Genomic DNA, 17891 nt, shown 5'->3' on the forward strand with positions numbered 1-17891 from the left:
AGCAGTCCTGGCTTGGATTTCCCGGAGTACCCACACTGGGCACATCACAGCACTCGGCCATCAGACCGGCTGCACTTGCCGCAGGCTGCCATCTGGGGAGACAGGGCAATCGGGGGCTGCAGGAGAGCTTCCACCCCCAGAAGCCCACAGAGCCACCCCAGTCCTCCCCATCGGGAGCTTGTACCCCATTCCTCCCTCACCTCTTTCCACTTACCCCTCCCTAGCCCCCCTTCCTGATGTACAAAATAAAGGACAATTGTGTTCAAAAACAGAATCTCTCTTTATTGAACAAAACTGGGGGATACTGGGAAAAGGAGGTGGGAGAGGGGAAAAGAGAGGGTGGGAGAGGGGAGGGCAACTACAATGATGAGGGGTTGGGAACAGGTCCCATATGAAGAGAGGCTAAAGAGACTGGGACTTTTCAGCTTAGAAAAGAGGAGATGGAGGGGGGATATGATAGAGGTCTCTAAAAGCATGAGTGGGGTGGAGAGGGTGCATACAGAAAAGTTCTCCATTAGTTCCCATAATAGAAGGACTAGAGGACACCAAAGGAAAGGAATGGATAGCAGGCTTCAAACTAGTAACAGAAAGTTGTTCTTCACAAAGCAAAGAGTCAACCTGTGGAACTCCTTGCTGCAGGAGGCTGTGAAGGCTACAACTAGAACAGAGTTTAAAGAGAAGTGAGATAAAGTGATGGAGGTTGGGTTCATGGAGTGGTATTAGCCAGGGGGTAAGAGTGGTGTCCCTGCCCAAAGTTTGTGGCAGGCTGGAGAGGGATGGCACGAGACAAATGGCTTGGTCACTGTCTTTGGTCCATCCCCTCCAGGGTCCCTAGGGTTGGCCACTGTCGGCAGAAAGGCTACTGGGCTAGATGGACCTTTGGTCTGACCCAGTACGGCCATTGTAAGCTCAGGGCTCAAGGTCGGGGGTCTCAGTGGACCACCTTGATTTTCATGCACACCTGCTCCTGGGTGGCCAGGCTGGCAGCTCTCCTGCCCTAGACGGCCACTTTCCTGTGCCTAGTGCAGAGGTCGTGGATGAGGTCCACAATGTCCGCATTAGACCAGGCGGGTGCCTGCCTCTTGCGGTCCCAGGCAAGCTCCCGGGAGCCGCCAGCCTGGTCCCGGGAAGAGGGGGAGGGCTGGGGGGCATCGGGTGGCTGGCTCGTGCCGTGCCAGGTGCAGGGTCTGCTGGCTGGGTGCTGGCAGGCTTGCACCTGGCACGGGCACCGTAGACAGCCCGTGCCCCTTTAAGGAGTCTGGGGCCGGGAGGGGGGCAGTAAAGTTTCCCTGGTGTTGGCCAGAGTGGCCACCAGGGAAACCTGGGGAGGGCTAGCCTCCCACTAGTTCGAATTAAGGGGTTACACACCCCTTAATTTGAACTAGTAAGTTCGAACTAGGCTTAGTCCTCGTAGAATGAGGTTTACCTAGTTCGAACTAGCGGAGTGCTTGTGTAGCGCCTATCAAAGTTAATTCGAGCTAACATCTGTTAGTTCAAATTAACTTTGTAGTGTAGACATACCCAAAGGTGTCCCCTCAGGCATAGATGAGGGAAGAAAAAGAACAAAGGACAGGAAGGAGGAAGTGTTGTGTGCAGGAACTGTGTGGGGGTGAGCAGAGGACTGATGAGGAAAGCTACTGGGAGGGATCCTTTGGGGAAGTGGCCCAGGGTAAAGCTGCGAGTGGCAGTAACCCTGCCTGTTGCCACTGCCTTTGGGTCCATGAGTTGGAACACACAGTAGTGGGTGGGCCCAGATTTCTCCCAACTGCCCCGCAACATCTTCACCTGCCTTGAGAAGGGAGATCAGGACTCCAGAGGGAGTTTTTACCCCAAACTTATGAACTAGCCTGTGATGAGAATGGCTCAGTAGACTATGGCTTCTGCCTCTGGTAAAGAGAAAGGGTATGTCTACACTACCCCGCTAGTTCGAACTAGCGGGGTAATGTATGCATACCGCACTTGCTAATGAAGCCCGGGATTTGAATTTCCCGGGTTTCATTAGCATAAGCGGGGAGCCGCCATTTTTAAATCCCCGCTGCTTCGAACCCCGTGTAGCGCGGCTACACGGGGCTCGAACTAGGTAGTTCGGACTAGGGTGCCTATTCCGAACTACCGGTACACCTCGTTTCACGAGGAGTACCGGTAGTTCGGAATAGGACCCTAGTCCGAACTACCTAGTTCGAGCCCCGTGTAGCCGCGCTACACGGGGTTCGAAGCAGCGGGGATTTAAAAATGGCGGCTCCCCGCTTATGCTAATGAAGCCCGGGAAATTCAAATCCCGGGCTTCATTAGCAAGTGCGGTATGCATACATTACCCCGCTAGTTCGAACTAGCGGGGTAGTGTAGACATACCCAAAGAGAATGTGTGGAGGGCCACAGCAAGCCTCTAAGGCTAATGCTAACCACTGGTAGTACAAGACCCTCAGGGTACGTCTAAACTACATGGCTCCGTCGACGGAGCCATGTAGATTTGTTTGTTTGGCAAAGGGAAATGAAGTCGCGATTTAAATAATCGCGGCTTCATTTAAATTTAAATGGCTGCTGCGCTGAGCTGACAAACAGCCGATCAGCTGTTTGTCGGCTCAGCACGCTAGTCTGGACGCTCCTGAGCCAACATGAAAGCCCTTTATCGACCTCCCCGGTAAACCTCATCCTACAAGGCATAACGGGGAAGTCGATAAAGGGCTTTCAGGTCGGCACGGGAGCATCCTGCAGAGCTGTACAATTCCTGGGAGCAGGCAAAGGGCTTGTCCCACGTGGCTGACTTTGCAAACCCTGTGTGAGGCAACATCATAGACAGACATGGGCAACTCCTTGTACACGCTGATGACTGCCAGCACATCTGCTGCTCCCACGGCCTTCACTGCTCAGAATCACCAAAGAGCTCTGGACTGGACTGGTGGGGAGATTCTGGACCTCACTGAGGTCTGTGGGGAGGAGTCCAACCTGCAGGATCTGCACCCAAGAAAAGGAATGCAGAGATCTGTGGCAGGATTGCTGCCAGCCAGGCTGAGAGAGGGCACATCAGGACCCTTGACCAGTGTTGCATGAAAATAAAAGAGCCGTGGCAGACCTACCCCAAGGCCAGGGAGCAGAGCAGATGCTCTGGGGTAGCACTACCCACCTGCTGCTGCTTTGATCAGCCTGATGTCATCCAGGGAGGTGATCCAGTCACCTCTCCCACTGTCATTGTTGAGTCCTCAACTTGGAGCTGGTCCCCTCACCACTGCAGGACATCTTCCAGGCTTTGGACAAATCCAGGGTGAGGGCACTTCTGGTGAGTTCTCTACCTTTCCCTACCTACAAGCAGGGGCAGGTGATGTGCTGGAAAGGAAGGAATGCTCCTCGTTGAGCCTACCAGCTCTGGGACTTGCACAACAGCTTGTTCTTCTTCGAGAGATGTTCCCGTGGGTGCTCCATATTATGTCACTTTAGGAGATAAGGATGGAATGCTGACTCCAGCAGGTTCCTTGGAATAGGGTAGCATCTGGGAGGAACTAAGATAATTGTTAGACTTGTTATATGTAATGGGAAGGTATATAAACTGTTTCATAATTGCTTGTATTTCAAAGATCTCCCTCCTCCCCCCTCCCGGTCCGATTCAGGCTTCCCTTGCAATATTGCTCAAATAAACTGCCTCTGGCTACTTGTTGCTTACAAACACAGAGGGTATGTCTACACTACAAACGGACGTTAGTTCGAACTAATTTTCATAGGCGCTACACTAGCGCTCCGTTAGTTCGAACTTAATTCGAACTAACGGAGTGCTTAGGGTGTGTCTAGACTACTGAGTTTTGTCGACAAAAGTGGACTTTTGTCGACAAAACTATACCTGCATCTACACTACCGCTGAGTTCTGTCGACATAACGTCGACAGAACTCAGCAGTTTTATTGATGCTGGTAAACCTCATTTTACGAGGCATAACACCTTCTGTCGACAGAGTTCTGTCGACAGAAGGTGTTATTGCCTGTAGGGTTGCGTCTAGACTACAGGGTTTTGTCGACAAAGCAGCTTGCTTTGTCGACAGAACTGAATGTGTCTAGACGCTCTATGTCGACAGAAGTTTTGTCGACAGTATCTGTCGACAAAACTTCCGTCGACAAAACCCTGTAGTCTAGACGTACCCTTAGTTCGAACTAGGTAAACCTCATTCCACGAGGATTAAGCCTAGTTCGAACTTACTAGTTCAAATTAAGGGCTGTGTAGACCCTTAATTCGAACTAGTGGGAGGCTAGCCCTTCCCAGCTTGCCCTGGTGGCCACTCTGGCCAACACCAGGCAAACTCTATTGCCCCCCTCCCAGCCCCGGAGCCCTTAAAGGGCCACGGGCTGGCTACACAGTTTGTGCCAGTTGCAAGGCTGCCAGCACCCAGCCAGCAGACCCTGCACCTGCCACAACATGAGCCAGCCACCCGAGGACACCCAGACCTCCACTGCTCCCCAGGACCATCCTGGCAGCTCCCAGGAGCCCGCCCGGGGACGCGAGAGGCGGGCACCCGCTTGGTCAAGTGCGGAGATCGTGAACCTCATCGAGGTTTGGGGGGAAGCCTCCAATGTCCACGATCTCTGCACTAGCCACAGGAACGCGGCAGTCTACGGCCGCATGGCTGCCAGCCTGGCCGCCAGGGGCCACCAGTGCAGACGGGAGCAGGTGCGCTGCAAAATAAAGGACTTGCGGCAGTCCTACTCCCGGGCCTGCCAGCCAGGGGCCGACCCGGAGGCCTGCCCCCACTTCCACGCCCTGAACCGCCTCCTGGGGGCTCATGCCGTCCCTGCCCCCCGGGACGTGATAGACCCCGGGGCAGAAGGACCGCTCCAGGAGACGGAGGAGGAGGGCTCCGAGAGCCAGAAGCCTGCTGGCAGCCTGCCCAGCACCTGGGACCCCCGAGGCACCCCACAGAGCCGCTTGCCTGTGTCGTCTGAGGCCGGGGAGGCGTCCACCTGTGAGTACCATCGTACTCCCCTTATGTGTATGGGGGGCTGGGGCAAGAGGGAGCCCCGGGACTGTGCGCCTGGGCCTTGCCCACCACGGAGCAGCAGCTGGGGAGCCTGCAGGAGCCCTGGTCTTGCAGAGGGGAGCTGGGTTTCACACACCTGGGCCCCTGGGGTAATTGACCGCTGGTCTTGTTGCACCACAGCTGCAGCACCTGGGCCTGCAGGGCGCACCACACTGCCTGCTGCAGCTACCCGTGCCCGAGCAAGCAGGAGAGCCAGGAATGAGGAGGACTACCAGAGGCGGCACCTCCGGTTCCTGGATCACCAGCTCCGCACCCAGGTCCACTGGGTCCAGGAGGACCTGAGGCTGCGCCGGAGGGGTTTGGAGGCCCTGGAGGAGCAGGGCCGTGCCCTGCGAGGCCACCTCCAGAGCCTGCTCGACTGCTTCCCAATTCCTCCTGCTCCTGCTCCCCCTTCTGCTCCTCCTGCTCCCCCTGCTGCTCCCCCTACTCCCCCTGCTCCTCCTGCTCCCCCTCCTGCTCCCGCTCCTGCTTCCTCCACACCCCCGTCCCTCCTGCCTCCCCCTCCACAACCATTTGCCACTGACGCCCCCGGACCCGCAGTGTGGCGAGATGGGAGAGGCAGCCGGACTCCCACCCCTGAGCTTTCCTTTCCCTTCCTCCCTTCCCTCCTCTTCCAGCTCCCTCATCCCAGGTTTCCCCCTCCCCTCTTCCACCCTCATTCCTCCCTTCCCCCACCCCAGTTATGTGAAATAAACATACGTTTTTGTTTGAAAAACAGGTGTCTTTATTTTACAGAAGGTAGGGAGGGGAAAGGGGAAGGGGGGTAGGGTGGAAGAAGGCCCCAGTGGGGCATGCAAGGGAGAGGTTAGTCCTCCTCCTCCACCTGGAAGCTCTCCGCAGGGCTTCCTGGATCCGGACGGCCCCCCGCTGGGCTTACCGGATGGCGGCGGTGCGGGGCTAACCGTAGTGTCCAGCCATGCGGTCAGCCTCAGCCATCCAGGCTGGCAGGAAAGCCTCCCCCTTTCGCTCACACAAATTGTGGAGCACACAACATGCTGCCACCACAGGAGGGATGTTGTGCTCGGCCAGGTCCAGACAGGTGAGGAGGCATCGAAAGCGGGCTTTCAGTCACCTGAAGGCCCCCTCCACCACGATGCAGGCCCTGGTCAGCCTGGCATTGAAGGCCTGGTGGGAGGGATTGAGGTGCCCTGTGTAGGGCTTCATCAGCCACAGCTGCAGTGGGTAGGCAGCATCCCCCACCAGGCACACGGGCATGTCCACGTCCCCGATCCTGATGTGGCGGTCGGGGGAGAAGGTCCCGTCCTGCAGCCGCTGGCACACGGAGGAGTTGCGGTACACCCGGGCGTCGTGTGCTTTGCCGGACCAGCCCACATTAATGTCCGTGAACTGTCCCCGGTGGTCACACACAGCCTACAGGATCACGGAGAAGTACCCCTTGCGGTTGACGTACCGGGAAGCCTGGTGTTCCGGGGCACGGATGGGGATGTGCGTCCCGTCGATGGCCCCCCCGCAGTTGGGGAAGCCGAGGGCGCCGAATCCCCGGAAGACGGCGTCCGGGTCGGCGAGGCGGACCACCCTGCGGAGCAGCACCCGGTTGATGGCCTTGACCACCTGCACACTCAACCAGAGCCATGGCTACCTCACTAGTATTCCTCCACAAAGTACCCATAAGAGACATTTGTGCAGCTGCTACATGGTTGTCCAACTATACAGTTGCAAAACACTATGCACTTAGGGTATGTCTACACTACCCCGCTAGTTCGTTCCACGAGGAGTACCGGTAGTTCGGAATAGGAATCCTAGTCCGAACTACCTAGTTCGAGCCCCATGTAGCCGCGCTGCACGGGGTTCGAAGCAGCGGGGATTTAAAAATGGCGGCTCCCCGCTTATGCTAATGAAGCCCGGGAAATTCAAATCCCAGGCTTCATTAGCAAGTGCGGTATGCATACATTACCCCGCTAGTTTGAACTAGCGGGGTAGTGTAGACATACCTTAGGAGGGTAGTGTAGACATACCCTTACATAGGGACATTTCTCCAGCCTGAAACTCGCTCAAGCGGTCCTTTCTACCACTTTTCTGCCAGATCCAAAGTTCCTCCCTTCCTAACCAGTAATAGCCTTGTAGTCACCTGATATGGAGCACCCATGGGGACATCTCTCTCTCGAAGAGGAGGTTACTTGACTCAATAGTAACTGACATTCTTCAAGATGAGTGTCCCTATGTGTGCTCCACAACCCTCCCTTCCTTCCCTCTACTTTGGGATTCTGGCCTTCTCATGGCATCGTTTAGGTTAGAGGAGGAATGAAGGAACTGAAGAGTGGGGGAGAGGACTCATGCATGCATGATGCCTGTTATCTAGGACACATGGCTGCAGACACTTGCAGACATGGCCCCAGGAACTTTGCTCTGAAATCGCTGATCTTGGACTCGGTGGTAGTGCACTGACCTAAAGTTACCTCTCCTTTAAATAGCAGAACACACATTCCATGATCATTTTGCACCTCCCCATCTTGGTCTTGAACTCCTCCTTCCTGGGGTCCAGGTTGCTTGTGTAGGGCTTCATGAGCCAGGGGACTAACGGGTAGGTTGCATTGCCCAAGATCACAATGGGCATGTCCTGCTCTCTGACTCTGATGGTGTGTGTGGTCTGGTAAGGTGCCAATGTGCATTTTTCATAACAGGCAGGGGTTCCGGAGTATGTGAGCATTGTGCGTCTTTGCCGACCTTCCAGTGCTGACGTCAGTGTGTAGCCAGACATGAACCCCCATTTTAACATCCATTTTTGTCTGCTTGAAAGCATGCAGGGCACACAGAGCAGAAAAACAGCATGATCTTTGAAAACCTTGAAGCAGGAGGTTCAGATATGCTTGCTCAGTGACCATGGACAACTGAAAGCAGAGATAAGAGGGTGGTCAAACTAAGAGGCTGCACAAAAGTGCCCTTGACTTAACCCATATTGATACGAACACACAGCCGTCCACGGGGGGAGGAATCTCCCGCCCAACAAGAACATCTGGTACTCCTAATTTAGCTATCTTCCTCTCTTACAAGTGTAAATTTACTTGAAACTTGTTTGTAAGAACTGGCACCACAAAATGGACCAGTACAATTTGGCATCTTAAGATAAGAAAGAGAATACAGGCCCCCAGGGGTATAAAGATGAGTCCAGCAGCACACTTACTCTGTGTGTCAATCTACCACCTATCTGCTGGTTGGGTTTGGTGTTTGACCTCCCGAGGTTCCAGAGGGGACGCCCACCTCGTATTCGTCTTTCCGAGGAATTGAGGGACCGACCCTGGCCTGACACGCTGGAGTCGAGAGGCACAGGTAAAAATTGTACCTGGATGTGGTCCTTTGTTTAAGTATATATATACATAGTGTTAGAGCTCTTTAAAGATTAAGCTGTCACTTGGTACCATTATTTCTATCTTCTATCTTTACCTTTTTTTCCCCTGTAACCATTTTTTAAGACCTATATATATATTTGTTAGCATTTAAGAAATAGAGCAATAGCCATTGTAACCATATGATTTATAAGCTTCTTTAATAAACCTGTAACTGTTTAAGCTTTAACCTGACTCCTTCAGTTGCTGTAATAGAACCAAGCACAATTTAAAAGAACTTCAGCCGGTCATAAAGGGACAGTCATAGGAAGAGCTTGGGCATTTGGATCTGTGTCACTCCCAGGTGACTGATCCGTTGGGGCACCTTTCAGCCTTCCCGAGGCTGCCCGCTGCAAAGGAACTTTGTGTTCTAGCAGCTAAAATCTAAGGTGTAATAAGCTCTTCCTATAAAAAGGGGTGTCTGTTGGCCTTTTGGCTACCCTCTGTGAAGGGACCCTGGTCCTAGCAGTAAAGACACGGCCGTTAAACTTTCGGGGCTCCCTTCAGCCTTCTGGCTGCCCGCTGCGACGAGACCTCGTGTCTTAGCAGTTAAAGACTTGGGTGACACACACACACACACTGCCCTGACCGTCGGCTGACACAGTGAAGCGTCCCTTGTGATCCATGAAAACTTGCAGAACCATGGAGATGAACCCCTTGCGGTTGATAAACTACAAGGCATGGTGGTTGGGGGCCAGGAGAGAGATGTGCGTCCATCTATGCCCCCTCCCACACAGTTGGGGAAGCCCTTGACGACAAAGTCCTTGGGGATGGTTTTCACATTGCCCAGAATGATGACTCTCCGCAGCAGGATGAGGTTGATGGCCTTGGCTACCTGGACGAGCACGGCCCCGACTGTGGATTTCCCCATACCAAACTGGTTTCTGATTGAGCAGTAGCTGTCCGGCCTGGCAAGCTTACAGAGGGCAATGGCCGCAGTCTTTTGCATGGGGATGGCGGGTCTTATGAGAGTGTCCTTTTGCCTGAGACACGGGTGAACCATTCACAGAGATCCAGGAAAGTGGCCTTCCGCATGTGGAAGTTCTGAACCACTGCTGATCATCGCAATTCTGCAGGGAACTCCTTTACTACTCATGTACGTTTGTAGCCTTAGCATTTTCAGAATTATGCTTGTTTTACCCCAGTTCCACTTCCCTTTCTATGAGTCTCATTTTTCATTTCCCTGTTGTTAGTGTTTAAGGCAGAAGAATGTCATTAGTAGGGCAAGGATAATTGACCTAAGGTAACTCAAACTAATCTACATTCTCTTCTTGCATCCGGTATAGATTAGGGTACAAAGTCAAAGTAAGGCCACATCTCCACTTACCAGAAGATCGATTGATGCCCATCGGAATCAATGGAGGCACAATCAGCAGTTGATTTAGCATGTCCCTATTAGACTTGCTAAATTGAACCTCAGAAGATTGATCTGCACAGCATCGATCTCCCAGTAAGTGGAGAGTGACCTGGAATCAGATCTTGGCAAAGCCAGAGCAGCTAGTTACCTATTTTGCCATCAGTTCCATCCTGCTTGTTGGTAATACAGTAAATATTAAAGTGACTTTTAGGTTTTTATGTTCAGCTCCAGTATCAAGAGGATTTTCTACATTTCCGCTGGCATGTTTCCAGTTCTATCAGAGTACATTGATAGCGCTGTTGTGTAATAATTGCGATCTTCCCTTGCTCCCCTCATTTTGGAAATCATTGTTGCAACTATACGCTATTTTTATACTTAATTTCAGAGGCTGCTGGAAAGTGTGGGTCACCACCTGCTATTGCTAATGGAGACACCGTTGGGTTTGCACAGAAAGAGTATGAATCAGGTTCTACAATGAGATACAAATGCCAAAGTTTTCATGTAATGGAGGGATCTGAGTCTGTTCACTGTCAGTCTGGCCACTGGACAGATCCACCAGTTTGCTTAGGTAGGTTTAATAGTTGTGATATAAGAAAAGTGATTAAATATACAACTCTGTTTGTTTTTTAAAATATTATGGGCCCAGTTCTGAAGTCACATGTACTGATATAATACCAGATACATTCATCTGTCTGAATGAAGTCACTGCTCATTTACACTGGAGTATGGGTGGGGGAGACTCGCATTCTTTCTAGGGAGATCACTGCACACTTTTGAAAGAAAAGATCAGCAAACGTGCCACTATGAGTCTGCAGAATGTATTGATCCCCCAAACAACATCTCAGTCAAAACCTATAAAACCCTATTACAATGAAACCAACATTTTTAGTCAAAAAGCTTTCAGTTGTAGTACATGCTGTCAGACAATCCAAATTAATCCAAGAATTTATGGGACAGGATGAGGAATATTACTTACTACTTTTAAGTACTTTGGAGTAGACTTGATGCCTATATAAGCAGCAACAGATTTGAGTTTTGCCCAGGGGGAGCTGTAATTGGCATACAACGTATGTAGCCTGCTCTGTGCCATCCTCTCTCACTCTCAGCACATGGAGGATACTTATGAGGAGTGGCTAGAGTACACTGTGGTGCAATGATGTCTAGCTATGAAGCTACCTCTGTGAGGTTCTTATATTTTGGTGAATTGATTATATGGATGGGTATGTTATGTACATGACTTTATAGGGACTTTCTAACGGGCTATGGCCCTATTCTCTTCTGCCATGTCTCCTGCGCAAAGGGGTGAGGGAGAACAATAGGGAGCCTGATGTGTCAGCTTTATAGTAGGAGAGAATATTCTACCACACGGAGAGCTCTGTTGGCCAGCTCTGGCTAGTTTATGGCCCCTTTGTATCAGACGAGTGACATAAAGGGGCCAGATGGTAAAACAGAATCTAATCTTCTGTCTCTGTTCATCTATCCTCAATCTAGCTAGCCAAAACATTAAAAAGTAATAGCAAAATGTTTTTAAAAACATCAGAAGCAGGAAGCCTGCTAAATAACCGGTGGAGCCCCTGGATGATCGAGTTGTCAAAGGAACAGTTAAAGACAATAAGGTCATTGCCGAGAAACTTGCTTCGGTTGTCAAGGCTGAGGATATTGGGGAAATTCCTAAACCTGAGCCATTCTTTTTAGGTGACAAATCTGAGGAATTGTCCCAGATAGAGGTGTCATTAGAGTAGGTTTTGGAACAAATTGATAAACTTAACAGTAACAAGTCACTGGGACCAGATGGCATTCACTCAAGAGTTCTGAAAGAACTCAAAAGGGAAATTGCTGAACTATTTACTGTGGTTGGTAACCTATCCTTTAAAACAGCTTCTGTACCTAATGACACCAATATTTAAAAAGGGCTCTAGAGGTTGTCCTGGCAATTACAGACCAGTAAGTCTAATGTCAGTACTGGGTAAATTAGTTGAAACTATAATAAAGAATACAATTGTCAGACATAGATTAACATAATTTGTTGGGGAAAAGTCAACATGGTTTCTGTAAAAGGAAATCATGCCTTACTAATCTACCAGAGCTCTTTGATGGGGTCAACAAAGAGTAGGAATACATGGTTGGTTTTCAGAGTGGAGAGAGGTAGCTAGGGTCTGTCCTGGGATCAATCCTATTCCATTTATTTATACAAATGATCTAGTGAAAGGGCTCAACAGTGAGGTGGTAAAATTTGTAGATGAGACTGAACTGCTGAAGATAGTTAAGACCAAAGCAGATTGAAGAACTTCAAAGAGATCTCACAAAGCCGAGTGATTGGGCAACAAAATGGCTAATGTAATTTAATGTTGATAAATATAAAGTAATACACATTGCAAAAAATAATCCCAACTATAGATTCAATGTGATGGGGACTATAATGAGTCTAGGACTGCAGCATGGCCTCCCACTGAGCTGGAAGAGGAAGGACTCCCTAAGACCTCTTGGTGGGCAAGACCAGACTCCCCCAGTCCTGCCCACAGGAAGGTGGGACCGGGAGTATAAGAATCACAGCTCAAAGCTCAGTTGGAGCTCAGCTGCAGAGCAGGCCAGATGCTCTGCCCAAGCTCCAGAAGAGAAAGGTCCAGCTGTGCTGCCCTTGATGGGAGGACTGGGTTGAGCCGCCAGGGCTGCTGCTGGCCCTCAAAGGCTGTCCAAGGTTGTCATGGCTACTGCCATGCCTGGAGGACTGATTAGGTCTGCCAACACCGCTGCCAGGAACTGAAGATTTGCCAGGACCCCCAGGAATCTCCCCAGGCCCTGATGACTGCGCTGGTCTATCTGGACCCCTGCCTGAGCCGGACTCAGAGCCCATGGACATGCTACCAGCACCTTGTCCCCAGTGGATCCCATAGAACAGTTGTGGAGTCAGGCAGGCCCCCAAGGAGACCAGGAAGCAGCCAGGGGTAGCTGACTAGAGCCTGCTGAGGAGATGGAGGTCAATTGGGCAGCGTGTTGTCTCCAGGATCTCCGCTGAACTGGTGGCAGCGTGCCCTGCCATAGTTAGGGCCCTGGGCTGGGACCTTGTGGAGCGGGTGTGCCTGCACCCCCTGGTACGCTCTTCCAGGTGGCAGGTTCCCCCTAGTAGGGGTGAAACCCCCTGCACTTGTTGGCTCTCCGCCAATGAGGAGACTGACCCCTATTCCGCTGTATTCAGCCCTGAGAGTTAACCCTGGTGAACTACTTGTATTGTTTGTTGCCCTGCTCTGACTAAGGGCTTGGCCTTTGTAGGGCTGCCTTGGTCTGCAGACAGGCCTGGAGTCCCCTATCTGTATAGACTGCTGCCCTCACAAAGCCCTGCCAACTGAAAGATTTCATTTTGTGCATCTGATGAAGTGGGTTTCAGACCACAAAAAACTTATGCCCAAATCAATGTGTTAGTTTTTAAGGTGGCACAAAACAGATCATTGTTAATACAATTACAGTTATTTAGATTTTCCATAAGAAATCCCATGTGCAGAAATATGTGACATTTTTCTGTTTACAGAGCCATGTACAGCATCCCCAGATAAGATGGAACAAAACAACATTCAGCTGAGATGGAGAAATGACAGGAAATTGTATTTACGAAGTGGAGACTTTGTTGAATTTGTCTGTGTAAGGGGATATGTGAGGGATCCAGAATCTTCTGATTTTAGGGCCCAGTGTGTGAAAGGGAAATTGACATATCCTAGGTGTATCACACAACGTAAGTAATCTGCAATTAACCGATGATTGCTGTGTAGATGCTCACATAGTTATTTCAGAATAATGACCGTTATTCTTAAATAACTTTGCTGTCTAAAGACACCCTCAGAGTGGGTCTGAATAGAGACTTGGAGAGGCTGGCTCGCTACAAAAAGTAATTTACCTCCTTTTGGTATTCACACCATCTCAGCAACTGTTGGGAATGGGCCACATCCACCCTGATAGACTGACTTTGTCAGCAGTGGTTCTCTGCACTGTAATGTAACATTCCCATCATTGCAGTTGCATATACACCTGCCAACCTAAACATTCCACTTTGTGCATCTGATGAAGTGGGTTTCAGACCACAAAAAACTTATGCCCAAATCAATGTGTTAGTTTTTAAGGTGGCACAAAACAGATCATTGTTAATACAATTACAGTTATTTAGATTTTCCATAAGAAATCCCATGTGCAGAAATATGTGACATTTTTCTGTTTACAGAGCCATGTACAGCATCCCCAGATGAGATGGAACAAAACAACATTCAGCTGAGATGGAGAGATGATAGGAAATTGTATTTACAAAGCGGAGACTTTGTTGAATTTGCCTGTGTACGGGGACATGTGAGGGACCCAGAATCTTCTGATTTTAGAACCCAATGTGTGAAGGGGAAATTGGTATATCCTAGGTGTATCACATGATGTAAGTAATCTGCAGTTAACCTACTATGCTGGTGAATTACCTGACTAAAAGATTTCTTAGTTTTTCCTGAGGCATTCTAGACTTTAGAGAATGGCAGAGTGGCACTCTTAGGATGGGTACTATATAAACACAAGGGAAATCATGGTTCCTGGCCAAGACTATTTGTAATTGAATGTGTAAGACAGATGGTGGATAAACAGGAGCAGCTGATAAGAAAAGTGAACAGCATATTACGTGAGCTGGGACAATCACGTTCTGATACTGGCCTTTGTGACTTACAGACAGTGTAGAGATATTTTGCAAATGCCTTGTCTTAACCAAAATCTCCAGCTGTCCTAATTCCTCACCCTGCAGCTGATTTCCATTGTGGTCTGCACTAGGGATGCAAGGGTATGTCTACACTTTCCCCCTAGTTCGAACTAGGGAGGCAAATCAAGCATACCGAAATCGCAAATCAAGCGTGGGATTTAAATATCCCATGTTTGATTAGCATATTCGTGGCCAGTCGCCATTTTAAAATGCTGGTCGCCCGATTTAACTTGCCGCATGTAGACATGGTAGTCCAATTTAAAACCCTTTCCTCGAATTAACTGGTACTCTTCGTTAATTCGAGGAAAGGGTTTTAAATTGGACTACCGTGTCTATAGTTAGTCGATTTGCAACTTCAGTATGCTTCATTTGTCTCCCTAGTTCGAACTAGGGGGCAAGTGTAGACATACCCTAATAGTGTAGTTGGTAAACCAATTAACTGCACAGCAAAAGCTTATAGGTTAATCTATAAACTACATGCATTTCCACCCCATCCCAACCCTTTGGCAATAAATTTTTTAGCAGGCTGGCCAGCTGGAGCTCTGCATTTAAAGTGTATGAAAAGCCAGCTGGGCATGCAGACCGGGTCAGTTCTGGCTTATGCCAGGTCCGGGAGCTCAGACCCCTCACCCCTGGACAGGGCCTGCATGGGGACTACAGAAGAGTTGACTACCCGATAAGAATTCATGAGGTTAATCAACTATTCAATTAACTGATATTTAACATTCTTAGTCTGCACGCCTTTGATTTCCCTCTGACACTGATGTTTAGCTTCTAAATCCCTGCTGCAGCTAGTACTGTTAACAAATTCAGTGACAGGCAAAGATCTCCCAGTCTCCTCTAGTTCTTGGGAAACCCTCTGATCCAGGCGAGTCACTTTTCTTGTCATTTGTTATCTGCCATGTCATTGCAGACTGGGAATGTTGCAGCTGGGCTTCTCAGTCTGGCTGGACACTTGGGAGCTGCTACTCAAGAAAGACTTTGTTACACTTCAGGCACCTCTCAGTCCCTTCTGGGACACCGGCCACTGCTCCTCCAGTGCCTCTTATAAAGACTCACGATCCTGTTTTATGTCTTGTTTTAATTCCTTTCCCATCATTCACTTTGCCCTTTTGGGCCTAACATTTAGCCAGTATTCAGGGCCTTCTGCCACATTTTGAGAGGAGGGAAAATGGAGGGAGAGACAATTCATGACACAGTTTTGTTATTTACAGAGAAGGAACCCAAAGCCCCGTTTCTTTGAATCAGACAAGAGCAGGCTTGTCTGATTGGAGTCTCACAGAGACCTGGGGCTCCACGGAGGACAGTTTGAGAAACACTGATCTATTCCATTCAAATGCTAGTAGCAGCACCATAAATAATTAAAAACACAGAAATACGTATAAAGTTTGTGTATGGTTTTCTATGCATCTTCTAAGTTCTACTTCATAAGAAATATTTGGTTTTAATATGAAAAATATTTAAACCACTGCAATTCAAGGTTAACGGCAATCATCTTTTGTAGAGTTTGTTCCCATTTATTTTCCAAAGAAGGCTAAAATAAACTAGTATGAATTTTATACCGTCTTGTTGAAATCAATATTCTGTTCCTTTGAGAGACCCATTTCGGACTTCAGTGTAATGTTGTTTCAAAACATGAATGTGTACTAGAATTATATTCTAATAATTGTCCTCTCTCTGACAGGGACTTCAAGAAGAACAAAATAAGCATCACTTTAGCCCCGATCAAAGCATCAAAATCCATTGACTTGTAACGTTCATGCCTTATGTCCTTTGCCACTATTTGGTTGACTGAACTGATATATATAAAATCTCTTTTTTATGTTTGCTCACAATGTATATTTTAAAACAATTTTACAATAATAACAAAAGATAGGAAAATAGGTTGAAACTCACGTCAAACTACAAGGAAAAATGATTGTCTTCTAGCTCAAATGTACAGAAAACATTGACTGAGCTAGTTAAAGTTTAAATTCATACTGTCTTTATTTTTTCCTTTAAAAATAAATATTTGTATACTTTCTTTGTCACTCTTCTTAAATAGTCTGTATTTTTTTTGTGTAACACCATCATCCCAACGTTAAAGTAGAAGGAATCTTAGGATTTAGAGAGAAATGGAGACAAAGATGATAGCTTGCAGCTGGCTCAAACAGCACCATGGTGTATGTGTTTGTGAATAAATTATCTATTCTTATTTCTCACTGTGTTCGATATACTGGAAATTAGACAAATGCTGTGACCGGGAAGAGCTTATCAGAATCCACACAGACAAATGAATGAAGTAAATCTATAACATTCCCTTGGTGTAGTGCCTGGACTGAATTCTGGGCTGTAGCAAACAGAAATACTATATGCTCAGTTCTGCAGACTTGTGTGAAGGCTAGGATTTGTTACATTATTACAAGATTTCCTGTAGCAGTTATGTCACCAATTTTCCTAGTGGAATCCACGGTCCGAATTGAATCATCCCAGCTTCCTCCTCAGTGACTGGGAAAAGTCACGTAATATAGGCTACCTCTCTTTTTAAGCTGGGAGGCATGATTTTCAGCTTTCCTAGCTGTGTCCTCTAGCTGTGTGCAAGCTAGGACCACATAAGCACTGGCTTGGCCTGGCTCCCCTAAGTACAACCTTGTGAAACCATCAGCTACCTCATAGACTCATAGACTTTAAGGTCAGAAGGGACCATTATGATCATCTAGTCTGACCCCCTGCACAGTGCAGGCCACAGAATCTCACCCACCCCCCTAGAATAATCCTCTCTCCTATATCACAGATATTGAAGCCTTCAAATACTTTGAAGACCCCAAGATGCAGAGAATCCCCCAGCTGTGATCTGTGCCCCATGCTACAGAGGAAGGTGAAAAACCTCCAGGGCCTCTGCCAATCCACCCTGGAGGAAAATTCCTTCCCGGCCCCAAATATGGCGATCAGCTAAACCCTGAGCACGTGGGCAAGACTCACCAGCCAGACACCCAGAAAGTTCTCTATAGTAACTCCTATCATCCCTCCATTCTACTTGGGTGATGAGCCTAATCTACTGCCTGTCATCCAAAAATGTATCCATGGTTTCCCATGGTAGTTAGTGCAGTGTGGAGAAGTCACTTAAGAGATTGGGAAAAGCTAAATCTTCGGCAAGGTCTCATTGATCCAGTAGGAGCCAGCTAGCCACCCAGTGAGGTAGGGATGTGGAAGGAAATCTGGCTTATGCATGCTGAATCTCCTATCACTGGAAGGGTGAAAAGTGACTCCAGAGTATGAATCATGAGCGCTGGAGAAGCGGGAGGGGTGTAAGGCCAGCTGGTGATCATGGGAAGAGAGGAGTGTTACTTCAGAGTAAAAGTCTAGAGATCTGGTTGACAGCGATATGGTTGGGTAGAGAGAACAGGCAAGACTGTTCTGATTTCCTGTTGCAGGCATTCCTGAGAAGACACAACACCATGTGCAGCAGTGG

The 17891-nt window shown here is 48.8% G+C and overlaps 1 protein-coding gene across 8 annotated transcripts in view; it reads left to right on the plus strand.

Moving 5' to 3' along the window:
• Positions 1-16470, plus strand: part of LOC102456492 (coagulation factor XIII B chain-like) — a 60729-nt gene extending 44259 nt beyond the window's left edge. For 7 of the 8 annotated variants that reach the window (XM_075936715.1, XM_075936716.1, XM_075936717.1 and 4 more), the window contains 4 exons: positions 10106-10288; positions 13247-13447; positions 13931-14131; positions 16125-16470. The gene's annotated coding sequence lies outside the window, so the exon portion shown is untranslated. The remainder of the gene's footprint in view (positions 1-10105; positions 10289-13246; positions 13448-13930; positions 14132-16124) is intronic. The other variant, XM_075936719.1, reaches the window with a different exon arrangement.
• Positions 16471-17891: the final 1421 nt, after the last annotated feature.

The sequence above is a fragment of the Pelodiscus sinensis genome, chromosome 9 (genome assembly GCF_049634645.1).
Source record: "Pelodiscus sinensis isolate JC-2024 chromosome 9, ASM4963464v1, whole genome shotgun sequence".
NCBI lineage: Eukaryota > Metazoa > Chordata > Testudines > Trionychidae > Pelodiscus > Pelodiscus sinensis.